This window comes from Diadema setosum, chromosome 5, assembly GCF_964275005.1.
Source record: "Diadema setosum chromosome 5, eeDiaSeto1, whole genome shotgun sequence".
NCBI classification, from domain to species: domain Eukaryota; kingdom Metazoa; phylum Echinodermata; class Echinoidea; order Diadematoida; family Diadematidae; genus Diadema; species Diadema setosum.
Genome location: NC_092689.1, coordinates 16,348,860 through 16,364,874, shown reverse-complemented (window position 1 = coordinate 16,364,874; position 16,015 = coordinate 16,348,860). Strand labels below are relative to the sequence as shown.

Genomic DNA, 16,015 nt, shown 5'->3' with positions numbered 1-16,015 from the left:
CTTGGCTGAACACTGACGCTCTTTGTCCAGAGTGTGAAAAATGACTTGCGCCAAATTGAAAGAAGATGGAAAATTCAGCCAGCAGTACAAATTCAAACAAATTGCTCTTTTGCTGATGGTTTTGGTTATGTTATGATAGTTTAGGAATTTTCTGGTGATTTTCTGTCACATTTTAAATGATTTCATTGTGTTATGGAAGGTTAACAACATCAAGATCTTTTAAAGCACAGTTATCACAAATCATGCACAGACATATCGAACCCACATGCCAGTCACTCAGTCAAGAAGAAAAGTACATCCTCAGATCATTCAATCAATACAATCAATCCATTCAATCAATCAATCAATCAATCCGCCAATCATTCATTCAATCAGTAAATCAATCAATGAATCATTCATTCATTTAATCAATCAATCAATCAATCAATCAATCAATCAATCAATCAATCAATCAATCAATCAATAAGTCAGTCACAATTGTATGCATATTTAAAGTGGCATATCGACATAGGGAATATCACCTCCCCCCCCCCCCCAGTTCCCCTTCCCATCTGTCACTTTAAACATGCATACGATTGTGACTGAGTGATTAATTTATTGATTAAATGAATGAATGAATAAATGATTGATTGATTGATTGATTGTTTGATTGATTGATTGATTGATTAATTGATTGATTGATTGATTGATTGGATTGATTGATTGGATTGGATTGATTGTATTGATTGAATGATCTGAGGATGCATTAATTTTGTACTTTTCTTCTTGACTGGGTGACTGGCATATGGTTTTGATATGTCTGTGCATGATTTGTGATAATTGTGCTTAAAAGATCTTGATGTTGTTAATCAACCTTCCTTAACACAATGGAATCATTTAAAACGTGACAGAAAATTGCCAGAAAATTCCTGAACTATCATAACAGAATCAAAACCGTCAGCAAAAGAGCAATTTGTTTGAATGAGAACACTTCTTTGTACTGCTGGCTGAATTTTCCACCTTCTTTCAATTTGGCACAAGTCATTTTTCACACTCTGGACGAAGAGCGTCAGTATTCAGCCAAGCGTGAATAAAAATTTGATTTGTTTATTGCACTTGATAGATGAGACTATTGGGCATCCATAAATATGAAAAAATCTTCCAAATATTTCGAGATGTAATTTAGACAATTTTTTTCAAAAGTGTAACTTTTTTTGATACGCCCTGTATATTCATAATTATGTGCAATGTTTTGTACACATGTGCACACAAACACATACATGCACACACACATACATGTATGAAGTAAATGTAATGCTATATAAATCAACATACAATATATTTAGATATTACCAAAAATGTCATAACTTAAACGATAAACTTAACTTAAATGATATGTACAGTGTATTAGCAATTCTGTAAAACATTCTGTGAAATTACCTGGGCGAAACTGGTTTGGTTGTGACGTCTTGCATCACAGCAGTGTGCTCATCTTCGGTCAGTAAAATATTACATTATTTAACACTATGTAATTACTATATATCATTTCTATCTATCAGTCAAACACAATCACATCAAAAAAAAAAAATCAGAAAATCATATTCCAAAATCATGATAATAAGATTGACTCATCACTCATAAATGATTACGCTCTACATTACTCTTTACAGTTATTGTGATGTGTGTTATGTTAGTACAGATCCTAATGAAGGCCATGACAGGCCAAAAAGACGAAAAGAGCAACGTCCGTCTCAATTATTATTATATACTGAAGACACGGCTCAGTTGTTTCAGGAGGGAGTCGCAAAATCTAAACATGCAATAAGTTTGATAAATAAGCTTTCAAACAGCAAAGGTTTCAGAGGGGAAAATCCCACACAAAGAGTTGCAATGTAATAAAGATAAAATTTTCTGAACTGTAAAGTCAGATAACAGTGACACGTAATCAAAGATAGGAGACGAAACTGAAACGAAACTGGTCGCGCGTGAATAATAATGATTAAAAAAAACGATGGTCTCTACTCGCTCGAACTTGCAGCTTCAGACATAAGCATGCCGTGCTCATAGATGTTAAATGAAGGTTATACGATCGTTCAGGTTTCTTCAGGGCAGTGGTAGTGAATCTCAGAGTTGTACCATGGTTCAAGGCGATGATAGCCGCTATCACGTTGATTTTCTCGAAAGTATAATATTCATCCTATCAAAGGATTTGTCAGTCGTTGTCATGTTCTGTTATATTCAATAGCGTGCGATGATTCGTAGATAAATGGGCAGATTTACTACTCTAAACATGATGGTGCTTGCATAGTAATACATAGTAATGATGACAATTGCTCTAGCTATTGACTTGTGCATGTGTATTAATGTGTATGTATACGTGTGGAAGTGAAGTAAACACGTCTGTCCGTTAGAGGGAATCTACTGACAGAACCATCGAATTATGTTGGGATATTGTGATTATCGGGAGTCTGTACACTTTTTTTCAGACCCCCCCCCCCCTTTTATGGAGGGGGGGGGGGGGGAGAGAAGCGGAGGTGCAAAAGGTTATTTGTAAATGTGTGCTGGCCCTTTCCCCGTCCTGTGCTTGTCAAAATATAGATTGTGCTATTCTCTATTATTTTCGATTATCTATAAGAATGTTCTTGTCAGTACATCATTGACTAACGTGAAAATATTTGTATTGCTGTAGCATAGAAGTAATTCTCATATTATAGTATACAAATAATGAATGCTTATGAGTGAAATGGACAGAATATTTCATGAGGTGAAATATGAAATGATCCATTCAACGAGGCGCAGCCGAGTTGAATGGTTCTACATTTCATCTTTTACCGAATGAATTTAATATTCTGTCCATAGCACGAATGAAAAACATTTATTATTTGTTTTATATAACGCCTCAAATAGATCCTTCTCATTTGATGTTTTATTAATTTAGAAACAAGAGAGAATCTGAGATCGCGAGAGTGCTTGCTGAGCGCTTTACGCTTACGCTAGCGCGCTGTCGCATATACACACATTGCAAACGCGTAGTGTGCCTGGCTCTCAGCGAGCGTGCAATGGAGCAAATCGTATATCGATCCAAAATTGCACGGTAGATGGAGCCGCAGTTGAACGGGTGATGACGTCATAGTGAAATGGGCCAAATGATCGATGTCAAACAACCAATCAAATGACAAGGATCTCTTCAGGCGTATATAACATAAAATAATGTACTTGGAGTGAATGAGAAGACTAAATTAGACTGATCATGACGCTAATGCCAACAATAAATCATGATGATGACGATACTGACACAGGTATAACTGATTTATGAGAGATGAAATTTAAGGTAAAGAGAGCTATGATTATAAACAGCAATAACATTAAAATGATAGACGGCGACAATAAAGATACAAATGAAACAATATCATTGACACAATGATCTCATCTATGCAAGAAAAATAAGATAATATGTTCTGCAAAAGTTACACTTGAATGTGAAACAGAACAACTGCAGGTAAGGATCCCTGTAAGTCTACCTTACTGTGATTTTTTTTTTCGCTTTAGTTTTAAGACTGTTAAAAAGACAAGTAAACAACTGGAATGACGCGAGAGAAAGAGGTGGTGGTGGTGGTGGCGGGGGGGGGGGGGACTGTGCTCTTTTTATGCTCAACAATGGAGACATCGCGGTGAGAGCGGTGAGAGCGAAAGCCATTCTTGGTCTTTGGAGTCTCACGAGTCGCGGCGAAGTCCCCTCTAGTGAGATGGGCCCTTAATGTGATTTTTCGCTGTAGTTTTAAGACTGATAAAAAGACAAGTAAACAACTGGAATGACGCGAGAGAAAGAGATGGTGGTGGTGGTGAGGGAGGGGGGGGGGGGAACTGTGCTCTTTTTATGCTCAACTGAAATACAAAGTATGTGTACATATCTAATATATAACCGTTTCTCACTAGATATCTTTCTTTTCAGTCACTCTATTCACTCTTTGTTGTTATTGAAAAGTCTGAATTGTTTTCTGATGATATGATAATTCATAAATATTTATTTCATTACAATTTTTGACATGTGCTTCTGTTCAATTATTAGAAATTATCAGTTCACAAATGTATACTTTGTATCATGTATTACTATTTTGATGGAAGTAAAGCGTAACATGATATTATTCAGTGAATTGAATTGATTAGAATTCAGTATAAGTCTACATCAGAGAAAAATTCTGAGCTTCAAAGCTTCTAAGATTGAGAAACAGAGAAGTGAACATTTGGATCGAAGAGACAGAATGGGAGATTCAATTATCTTGTAAGCTGGAAAACGAAACGGACAAACAGACAAACAAATAAATAAACAGATAAACGAGAGATATACACTCTTTTCGTACTCAACTGAAATGCGAAGTGTAAGATTAATATCATAGGAATATATGACACAGCACAGTAGTTTCAGGCAGAAATCGAAACTATAGTTCACATGCAAGAATGTATTTCATAAGCTTTCAAAATATGCTATGGTTTCAAAGGGGGAAATCCCAAATGGAGTTTTGCGAATGTAAGATTTGTCGAACCGAAAATTTCGACAATTGTGAAACCCAATCAAATAGAGGGGACTACTGAACGAAACTGCTCGTGCGTGAATCAAAATAAGTTTATTTAGGAAACGAGCAAAGTCATAATAGCAACGGGTTCGACCCGCTCAAAGGTGCAGGTGTGGGGAGAAGAGCGTGCCGTGTGCAAAGATATCAAGGTTACACTATCCCTCGGGTTCCTTTTGCCAATAGTATTGAATTATTTGAGTTGTACCGATGTTGAAGACGATGATCACTGCTTTGCTATCCTTCCAAAGATATTCACCGAAGTCATGTAATTTCCATCTTATCAAATAGTTTGACTTTTAGATAGGGTTACGAACTACCAGATGCTGATGGTGATGGTACTGAAATGATGACAATTGTGATAGCCATTGCCCAGAGCATTATCATTATTTTTATTGTCAACATCACAGACCTCCCAAATATTCTGACTATTGAGGAAGTAGTTTAGATCATTCCAAGCTCTTATTTCGATATAGGAATTGCCTTGTTACATGACAATTTTTAATACTACATATCTTACTCCAATGGGAATGAGCAATGACGACGAGCGGGCATTCATTTGACTGGCACCATTTTGGTAGTCCATCGCACAGTGCACTGTAGTTGCATTCTATCCTCTTGACAATGCCGTCTCGCTGTATAGTATGCCTGTATGGACGATCGAAGCGTGCTCTGCCAATCTCGACGCCTTCATTCGCAACCATTAAATAGAGAAATGGCCTTGTCAAAAGGCTACCTGTACTGATATAGTAGGAGCAGCCTTTTACGTTCCTTATTACAAATACATTGAAACATGAGTAAAATATTTAGGCCTATTTTGCCTGTCATCATTTTCAGTAAATACTATTCCAATCCCCCTTGGGACTTGATTCTCCGAGGGTTTCCATCGTATTTGACACAATATATAAACATTGTTCACAGCTTGCATTATCATAGTCTATACCATCGATGCAGTCTCAATCATCCAGTGGGATAACAAAGGTAAATCTTTACGAATGAAATGAAATGAAACTCAAGCCTATCAAAGGAATTTAATCTCAACTAGTTTTGAAATCCATGCCAGAACACAAAACTGCGTACTTTGAACTTTTTAATCGTTAATTTCCGGTCTTAAAACATCGGAATTTGATAACTATGGACATGAATGATCAAAGTCAATCCATTTCTTCGTCCACACAATTTTGAAAACGAAAGTGGATAATAATTTTAAGACTCTGGCAGGCAAAACCTACCCTGACCGTGGTGCGCATTTCACGTGGCATAGTCGCGACGACAAGGACCGATAATCATACACCGTCATGTTCACATTTTCAAGAAGTCGTCAGTCCATCCACAATTCAAACTTATTCTGAATACAGGAGCACTAATGTCTTTTCTCGTCGAATCGATTCTCAACTTAACGTATAGGCCTAAAATAAAAAAAGATTTGCTATCTAGCATACGAAGTCTCAGGGCTAAGTTTAAGGTCGCAAGTGACTTAAAGACGGTAAGCCAGAACATTGATAATCAGTAGACGTAATTGGAACACTTGTTAACCAGGTACTCGATCAAACATAAAAAGAATATTTTGAATGCAGTTGTTAACTATGAAATGAGATGAATAATACTGACTATGAATTGACATGAATAGTACTGATAAAACGAAGAAGTATTCAAAATATAATGACACCCTGAGCTATAAGCATTTACAAGATTAATCATGAAATCTTACTAAAAGTTACAGCACTGCGGCTTCCGTGTAAAGGCTTCGGAGTGGTTCAGGAGTTACCTAAGACAAGTTATCTCAAAAAACTAAGTTTGTAATTTTTAGTAATTCACTTGAAATGCTGCCAGGCAATATTATGCTTGATGGTACTCCCCTAGAAATGGTTCTATCTATCAATGTCTATCAAATTTCTTGGTGTTTATGTTGATAGTAAGTCGCTCGTGTTCATGATTGTTATAAGATTATATCCTGGAATATTGCTATTATTAATGATTTGAAGCATTTTCCCACCCGTTCTTTACTTCAGTTATATTACAGTCTTAGGCCTGTATTTCCTTATCTGAACTATGGTGTACTTGTTTTTGGGGAAATACCCATTAATATTTGATTGAAAATTGTATCTATGATAAAAAAGGCTTTGAAAATTACATATTAATTACAACCATGTGGTTGCCCCCCCCCCATTCCGCCGGGATTACCTGTTACCATTAAGTAGTCCTTCCTTCCTTCATCCTTTTCCTTCCCTTACTTCTTCTAACCTTCCCTCCCCTTCACTTCTTTTTTTTTTTCTGTATTGCGAGTTCGATTTTTGAGTGGCCCACATTTCTACAAGATTGTCTTTTACGTTGGCCTCTCTTTTCCAATAACACAAAATTTAGTTGGACAATAGTTTCACACATAGAATATATTATGATATATATATATATATATATATATATATATATATATATATATATATATACATATATATATAGATATATGTAATACAATATACTTTTTCTCTTTGAACTTGCATCAACTTCGTATTACAAATATATATTTGTAATACAATGTACTTTTTCTCTTTGAACAAAACTTTCTCTTTGAACAAAAAACGTACCATTGGAAATAAAATCTCATTCGAATTGAATTGAATTGCATTTTACTTTTACATCAGCCTCTCTTTTCCAAAAGCACAATTATTTTTACAATTAGTTTCACACATATGTATTATACATATATATAATATATATACATGTAATGCATTGTACTTTTTTCCTTGAACTTGCATCGACAAAAATGTAGGCCCCTATGTATATTAACGTGTTTGATTTCTAAGACATAGGTCTTGCGTACAAAAGTTACTGAGCGTGGTAATGAATTTCCAGTTGCGAGAACTGTCATGATGAAAATTTAGTATACAGATTGAATAATCTCTTCAACTTATCCGTACAAAAGGATTGATACGAGAGCACAAAATAAGGCACCGTAACAACCTACCGTTCAACTTTTGCATGGTTCCCAAAGTGTTATTCAACGGGATAAAGGAAGATAAAGGACGAGACTCTTTTTTTACTGGTATTTCTATCGCCCTGTCTGAAATGTAAACGAATTTTTTAAAGCCCGTACATTTTAGGAAAATCCGGATGGCTTCGTCGCCTTTAGAATTGGATGAGTTTGAGGTGAATTTCTTATCCAGTATTTTTTTTTCACCATTATATTTTTCTTTACTCATTACACAGTTCCTAATCACAGTTCCACCATATCATGAACTACCAAATCAATTTCGAAATCACCCTGGGGCCTCTTCTGTCACTTTTATTTGCTATACTACCTCTTACAATTCAGAAAATATATCCAGGGAAATCGCACAAAATGTCTACTAGTATTTAATTACTTCTCTTCAATCTTGTACCAGCTGAGCTTACTTGTTTCTACTTTGTCTATTTTCTTTCAGCTCATAAATATTCATGAGGAACGTAACAACTTTATCACAAATGAGTGTAAATAAAATGGCTGATTTTCTAAATACACAATGCCAAATATGACAATTTTGCCGTTTAGGCGACAACCTTACACACTGTCTCAGCAACAACTTCACGATTTAATTTTTCTTTCTTTCTCTCTCTCCCTCTTCCTGCTTCCTTTGGTTGATCAAAGTCTTTTCACTTCATTATTCATTTCAATTTATTTTCATATTCCTCACATAATCACAATAAAGTATATAAATACGAAAATTATGCAAAAAATAAATTAGATGATACTTCACCGACAGTATGAGAAACATCAACTATAGCATGAGCTATCTTATTAATAAACTTGAGTAATGCGTGAGTTGTACTATGTTTTTTTCCGAAATCCAAATTGAGATTCAATCAATATTTTTGCTTGAAGTAAAAAATTAACGGTTGCCAAAAAACTCGAGTTTCCGAGCGCAATCGCTATAATCCGCTATTTATTTTTGGAGCGTCTGACAAAAGGTTGCGAAAAACTCGAGTTTTGGAGCACACTCGGTAACCCGCTATTCTGTACGTGTGAATGCATATGTATAAGTATAACATAAGTATGAGGGGCTGTGAAGCAGACTTAAACGATTTTTTTTTTCACCATGATCATGATCAATACTACTAAGAATTTTGATGACGAAAATTCAGGTCTTCAAAACGAATATTGTCAAAACCAGTGCAATGCCTATATTGCAATGTTGTCTTTGGTCATTATCGAATGAAAGTGATGATTTCTGAATTTTTCCTTAAACATGTTTATCCAAACCATGATGTAGCTTTGTGAATGAATTGTGATACATCAAATAACACAATATGATGATACTTACATTAAAACTATCAAGGCCACGCGTATCAAGTTTCTTATCTTAATCATGAAAATAAATGTTGATTCAGCTGGCATTATCTATCTACATGAAAATAAAGCTTTTAAGTCTATATTAACGACGGTTGGGATAGAGATAAGTATGTGCTATAGATAAGACGGAGATTAAAGAGGAGAGAGAGTGGATTTAGAAGATAAAGTATAAGGAAAAAGGGAGAAAAAGAGAAGAAGACGAGGAATCTTTAAGGAAAATACGGAACATAGGAGGAAAGTAGCAATAGCGTAATTATTGGTAACAGTTGCCGCTCAACTCCTGTTACTCAAAATATAATCACAAATAATCATGATCAAAGGTATGTCACAGACTACTCCACATGCAGAAAAAGAGGAGTTTTCTAGCATGTACAAGCGGCACATGTGAGTTCGTAGCCATGGACATACGGGTCACAAGGAAGACCGCTTCCATCCAAACACCTTCCCTCCACGTGGTATAGGATGGCGCCGTTTTGATTCCCACGCGTTCCCGGTACTGGTTCAGCGTCGCGATCCATACAGATGTACTCGGTTCGTTTGTGATCATAATTAGCGGACATCAAGTAACCGGCGTACTCCAGTCGTCAGTCGTCGGACGGACGCACGTTACGAGCTGGAATCATCAACTTGGTCGTTGGTCCCTTTGGAGCCAGGCAGACAGCACAACTCGGGGTGAGGTCATGCAGTTGTGGCCAATGACCCTCAAAGTCATGTGCTTGAAACTCGGAAGGAAGCTCGGTAAACACTAAGCGATTTTTCTACCTCGTCATAGAGCGGTTCGTCTGGTAAACACAGGTAGTTAGAAGCGCCTCCGGAATTTGAGTAAAATTCACCTCCAACAGACCCTGCATACAATGTATAATATCGATAAACATGTATTACGTCAACTTAAGATATTTTACTCGCGATGACACCCGACCCCCCATGCAGTTTGCAGTAGTTGGCCTTCTCTAAAAGCAGCAAGTTAGAAAAATCATATTTTTTTCTTTTGTTTTCTCATTTCGTCATCTTAGCCTAGCAACAAAGATATCAATTGATAGGATTTGTTTTATCGACTTCAAAAGACTTCTGTCAATTCCAAATTCATGTTCCACGACGAGAAGTGTGTGAAGCAATAATCACTTTCAAGACTGTTCCCTGTGTATACGGATTACTTTTTTTAAAACATCAAACTTGAGTGAAACCCAAATTTGTGGGAGGGGGAAGGTTTTGGAAAGTCAGTAGAGGAGGAGGAGGAGGGAAGGGCGCTAGGAGGAATACAATGCATTGCGTAATACAGATGTACATGACTACCTATACTGGGTTCCCTTTGCTTGCCGGAATACACGAGTTCTGCTCCCTGTGGGCAATCCGGTTTGCCTCATCTCACGTAGAGGACGCTATTTCTTTTTGACGTCTGATTGTCACTTTGCAGTTGCCCAACACTCTGCCATGCTGACGCATCGTCTTTTGAATTCAACAACATCTTATCAGGTTCTTGGCCTCTATCCTGACTTTCATCCAGACCTTTAGAAAGGGAACGATTGAAAAAAAAACAAACAAACACGAGACGATATATTGAAATTTTCGTCCTCATTACTTTGCGTTTTTAAACCCAAAATTTGCTGTGCTAGAAGAACGGAGACTCTTTTTGAATTTGAATTGATTTGATTTGATTTGATTTATTAGTTCCTGCATTATCATCGCACGTGCAGATACATACACAACATGTAGGCCGATACATATTTGGTGCCATACATATACATAAGCGTTGAATGTTCACAAAGTAAGTTTCTTCATTCTACATATCAGCGATGCAGTGGATAATACAGAAGAGCTACAGCTTAAGCCTTGCTTGATTTACGTGGAAAAATAGGAGGGGGGATGACTTGCACGGAGATAGGATAGAAGAAAGGAGAAAGGAAGGGAGAGGTCTGTCTGCTTTCGCTAAAGGTTTACACAAAGTTAGATCACCTGGATCACTGAATAGTAAAGCATGGCAAAGTATTTTCTCACCGAGGTACAGGTGAACAGTTACAGGTCATGGTCGATTACATAACATTACGTAACAAATTAAGAACGGTGATATTTCCACGAGGGAATTTCATAGACAATAGAATTACAATCATGACAATGGCAGTATGAGATCCCTGATATCGAGAGAGCAGCATTATATTTACAACTTTCTTAAAAGATTATTTCATACAAAGACTTTAAAGTTCGAATTTCAGAAGGAAGAGAATCTCAAATATCGGGTGCGGTGTGTCTGATATAGATTTCAGAGCCATCACCGTTTTAGGATTTTGTAAATGAAATTTATCAGATTGTCTAGTGGGATAAACATGTATATGTCTTTGTTCAATTGAAATAATGAGAAAAAGGAAGATGTAACTCACCGTTATAAAGCGAAACATAAAGAGTGAATTTTGCCAAAAAAAAATCAATGTCGTTTACCTTGAGTGTTTTTAATTCTACGAACAAAGGATCTGAATGGTACCGATAACCTGAGTTGTTGAATATACGTATAGCTTTCTTTTGTAGAAGCAATATACTGTCAATGTGACTTTTTGAAGTTGCCCAAACATAGGTTATTATGTTACAATGTGAGATATACGATAATATCAACGAGTTATACAGCATAAATGAAATATTCTTTGGGACATAATACTTTTTAGATTATGTTTACCAAGACATATATAGACACTTTTATCAGAGATGTATTGCACATGAGCGTTCCATTTCTTATTTTCATTTATACATAATCCAGGAAATTTGACACTTACTTCTTGTTCCAATAATATACTATCCACCATCATATTCAAATGATGCTTTACATTTTACGCTTCTTATTATGAAAATATTTTTGTCTTTTTTTTTTAGTTGAGCAATAAGCTATTGTTTTTACTCTTTATCGAGAATAAAGAACAAAAAATATTCCGTTTTACAGTCCGCGGTTTCTCTGTTGGTATCGTCTTACTCCAGTTGAGTTTGTAGGTGTTCAGTACACAGGAAGCACCAAAAAAAAAAAAATAAATAAATTCTGGATTTTTTTTTTCTATTTGTAGACATTATTCTAATAAGATACCAAAGCCTTTTTCGGAATATCTGCGCGTATTACTTTTCATCGATGGATTTGACGTAAGACGATGTACTATTCTTGTCATCAAAACAACAAACTCGTAACACAATCTATAAAAATTTCCTTAAATCGTCAATCTAACATTAATGTTGAAAACAGGGATGACTCGAATATCCAGAAAAGGAATAAATCCGGGCACGTATGTCTGAGACTATCATAATTCACACCATGAAAATATATCGGATGGTTTGCTATACCAATCAATTATCATATTCTTGCTATCAAAATCAGCGAACTGTATGATTGTTAAATCTCTCCTCTGTCAGAATTGTTCACGTAGGGAGAAAGACGAAAGAAAAATTATCTTGAGATACGCAAATAGATACACCGTCGTTTCAAAGGTCAGATAAACTATGTACCTCGTAAATCGAACAGAGAGTCTCTACCGTCGCGACCATCCCTGCCGGAGGCACCAGGAGGACCGGAAGGACCGGAAGAACCAGCAGGACCGGGAGGTCCTTGGGGGCCTGGAACACCAGCCAGACACAAAAAACACTGGCCTGACATGAAAAAGAAGAACACATTCAAAGATGGCCATTATACACATTTTTATGGTACAGGTATGAGGATTTATGAGCAGCGATTGTAACGTTGAATTAATTTGAATTCTGGAATAGTAGGGTGTGTTCAACAATACATTCCATTTGCTTATAATAGTTATCAACGCTAAGGATCGAGACGCTTCAGATCATTTTTGTTTCTAAATAGACGGTAGGATATATTACTGATTTATATTACATCATTTATCGTCACGTGGACCTGATCAGCAGATCAGGAAGTCGCACCCTCGTTTTGAATTAGAAAAGATATCAAGTCTTAGCTCCCTGCACCACCATGTCCATTAATGCTCAAAAGAAAGTTGAAACATCGAAATCTTCCATGATATCATACTAATAGTATTATAAAGATAACATTTATGAACGCAAGAAACTGATTTACATTTTCATATTATGCAGGTAATTGTGTACCTGTGCAGTCTGTATTTATCTATCATTTGTATGTTTATTCATTCATTCAATTATTATTATTTTTTGTTTGCATGCCTCGCGGGCTCACAACGCCTATAGCGTAACCGATTTTTTTTTTTTTTTTTTTTTGGGGGGGGGGGGTGGTCATTGAAAAGTATGCTGCAAATGTAACCTTAAATACATGTATGTCATATACAGTTGTATATATACATATTTGTAGACGCTAATTATATATATAGTGCGATGATGCTGATACTCGTACCGTACGCCTCCGTCATCTTAGGAATAGTCAAGACATTGTAATGGTGATAAAAGATGTTGCAGGAAGCCGGCTGGTGGGAAACTTTCGACCTTCGGTCTTCCTCAGCTTTATTGTCTGCTAAGCAGACGTGTGTGTGTTTTTCGGGCTGTCACAAGACAGCAACAAGACACCCAAGAAATACACACACGTCGGCTTAGCAGACAATAAAGCTGATGAAGACCGAAGGTCGAAAGCTTCCCACCATATATATATATGTATATATATATATATATATATATATATATATATATATATATATATATTGCGTGTGTATGCGTATAATTGGCCATCAGAGTTAGTGACCTGCGCTATCATAAGATGTAAAATTTATATAAATCGATACACATGTCATTCTCACATTTAACCACACATTTTCGCTGCTGCATGAACTTCAGTTGATAAAAATGCATTTTACTCATCCATTATATTGTGTGCACCGTTGCTCAGGCTTTAATGCGACGCATGAACAAAGTATTGATCCCAGTTTGTGCCCCGATTACCTGATACACAAGTTCGCTCACACCCAAAAAAAAAACAAAAAAAAAACACCACACGAATGATCATTGATTGTATGTATGTATGCGCGTTATATGCAAGAGCCTCATACGTATAGTCGAAATTCATCTGTCTTGTACGTTAACGAAATTATTAGCTTCATATCACAGACATAGAATAAGTGTGATTGGTGAATTTAAAGCACTACTACTCACCAGAAAGCAGAGGCCATTCGAAGGGCCCTTGGAGATTTAGGTCTTTGCTCTGCTGTGTTGCTGGTGGATTAAGAGTTGACACGGCAGAGTCCATGCCTCGACGAATTCGTCTCACATTTTCATCGTCTCGGGTATCAAGGAAATGGATGTCTTCCAGGATCGCCGGGTTTTTAGAAATCAGCTCCAGAGTTTCAAAAGACCGAGTGATGTCTTCAACTGATGACTGGGATTTTTTTTTTGAATTTATTACCGTGATATCATTTAAAATGCAAGAAAAAGAGACACAAAATAAACAAAAAGGTGTTACTAATTCTTGCCATTCATCATGTTCATGAATCATTTTATTGAAGGACGATGATTTTACTTCATTTTAAAGGCATTGTAGACTTTAATACACTGAAGTAGCATGATGTAAATGTTGGTACCAGCATACATAGCATGAATCAAATAACATTCTATTTTTCTCCGTCTTCAGGGAAACGGATGAATCCAAGAGAAGAATGCGGAGCAAGAGTACACATTGGTGAAATAAACAATGGCGAAGAAAGCGACGTAGTAGAAACAAAATGAAACTCACGTTATTTTCATGAGCGACCTTACCTGGAGTTCACGGATTTGATCGCGGAGTGCCAAGATTTGATCCAGGTCAGAAGCTGTCAGACTATCATCTCCTATGACAACACAAAACATGGAGCTGACAAAACTTCTTACGATACACTTAGTTGTACATCTGCTCCGCAAGGGAAGTTTATATTGATCAATGGTCACTGACTTTTCCCAGTTCGCTGGATAATTGGTGCCTACACAACATGTATTAGTGTAGTTGTATTCTTTAATTCTAAAAAAAGTAAAGAAAGCGAAAATCTTTCTTTCTATGCAATATATATATATATATATATATGTATACAAATATATATATATATATATATATATATATATATATATATAGATATATATATATATGTATATATATATATATGTGTATATACATATATATGTATATATATAATATATATATATATATATATACATATGTATATATATAATATATATATATATATATACATATATATATATATATGATTCATGAATAAAATGACGTCAAAATAATAATGTAAAATCAGAGACTATTATCATGCTCCGAAATCTGTGCGTCCTACTTATAAATTAAGATCACACTCTTGCATAACCAAATAAACAATTTCTACGGCGTCCCCATACAATATCTGACAGTGCCCTGACATTTTACTATTCATTGTAGTTCGTTCTTTCTTACTTATTTCCTTTTGGGTTGTTTCTGTCTTACTAAGTCATTACCAATGAGACATTAAAGAACATGGCTACTTCAGAAAAGTATGAAGAATACAAATTATTTTTGCTCCTGTGTTCACAGAACCACAGAACCAAATGCCTTACCTTCCACTTCGGATATCCCTTTTGGTAGTCCATGGGTCTGTGATATTACCACAGTCAAGCAGAAGATCATAAAAACATGAGATAATCCAGACACAGATGACATCTTAACTTTGAAATTATTTCACTCACACGTTATTGCTATTTGTAAGTGGGTCCAGTTACCCTTAAAGGGGATAAAAATATTTGTCTGAAGAAGTTCTTGGCTCTGGTTCTTCTGCTGAGTGACAGTTTGTAGTTGTGTGCTGTTACCGTTTGTGTCTACTCTTTTATATAGTGACGTCACAATCAATATCCACATTTGCATTGATAGTTGGCCGATAGTTTGTCGCACTATTTCGTTGTTCAGCGATAAATATATTGATTATACAACAGCAGGTACTTTTCATAAGTAAATTGGGATGGCGCGGATTCTCAAAAAGAAACGCATTTGCTGCTGTGACTCAAAGTTATGACCTTCTTGTAAGAACTTCTGGTCCTTAAACTTCCATGGTAGGCCAAAAAGATTGGTGACTTGAGTCGTTTCTTTCCTTTGAAAGTTTTTTTTTTAATTTTTTTTTATAAGGTATCATCCAAGAGTTGCGAGTGAACACATTGTCAAGGCTTTGTGTCATATTGTCCAGGATAT

General features: G+C 36.0%; 1 pseudogene; it reads right to left on the bottom strand.

Moving 5' to 3' along the window:
- Positions 1-9,239: 9,239 nt before the first annotated feature.
- LOC140228583 (uncharacterized) lies at positions 9,240-15,493 on the bottom strand (annotated as a pseudogene).
- Positions 15,494-16,015: the final 522 nt, after the last annotated feature.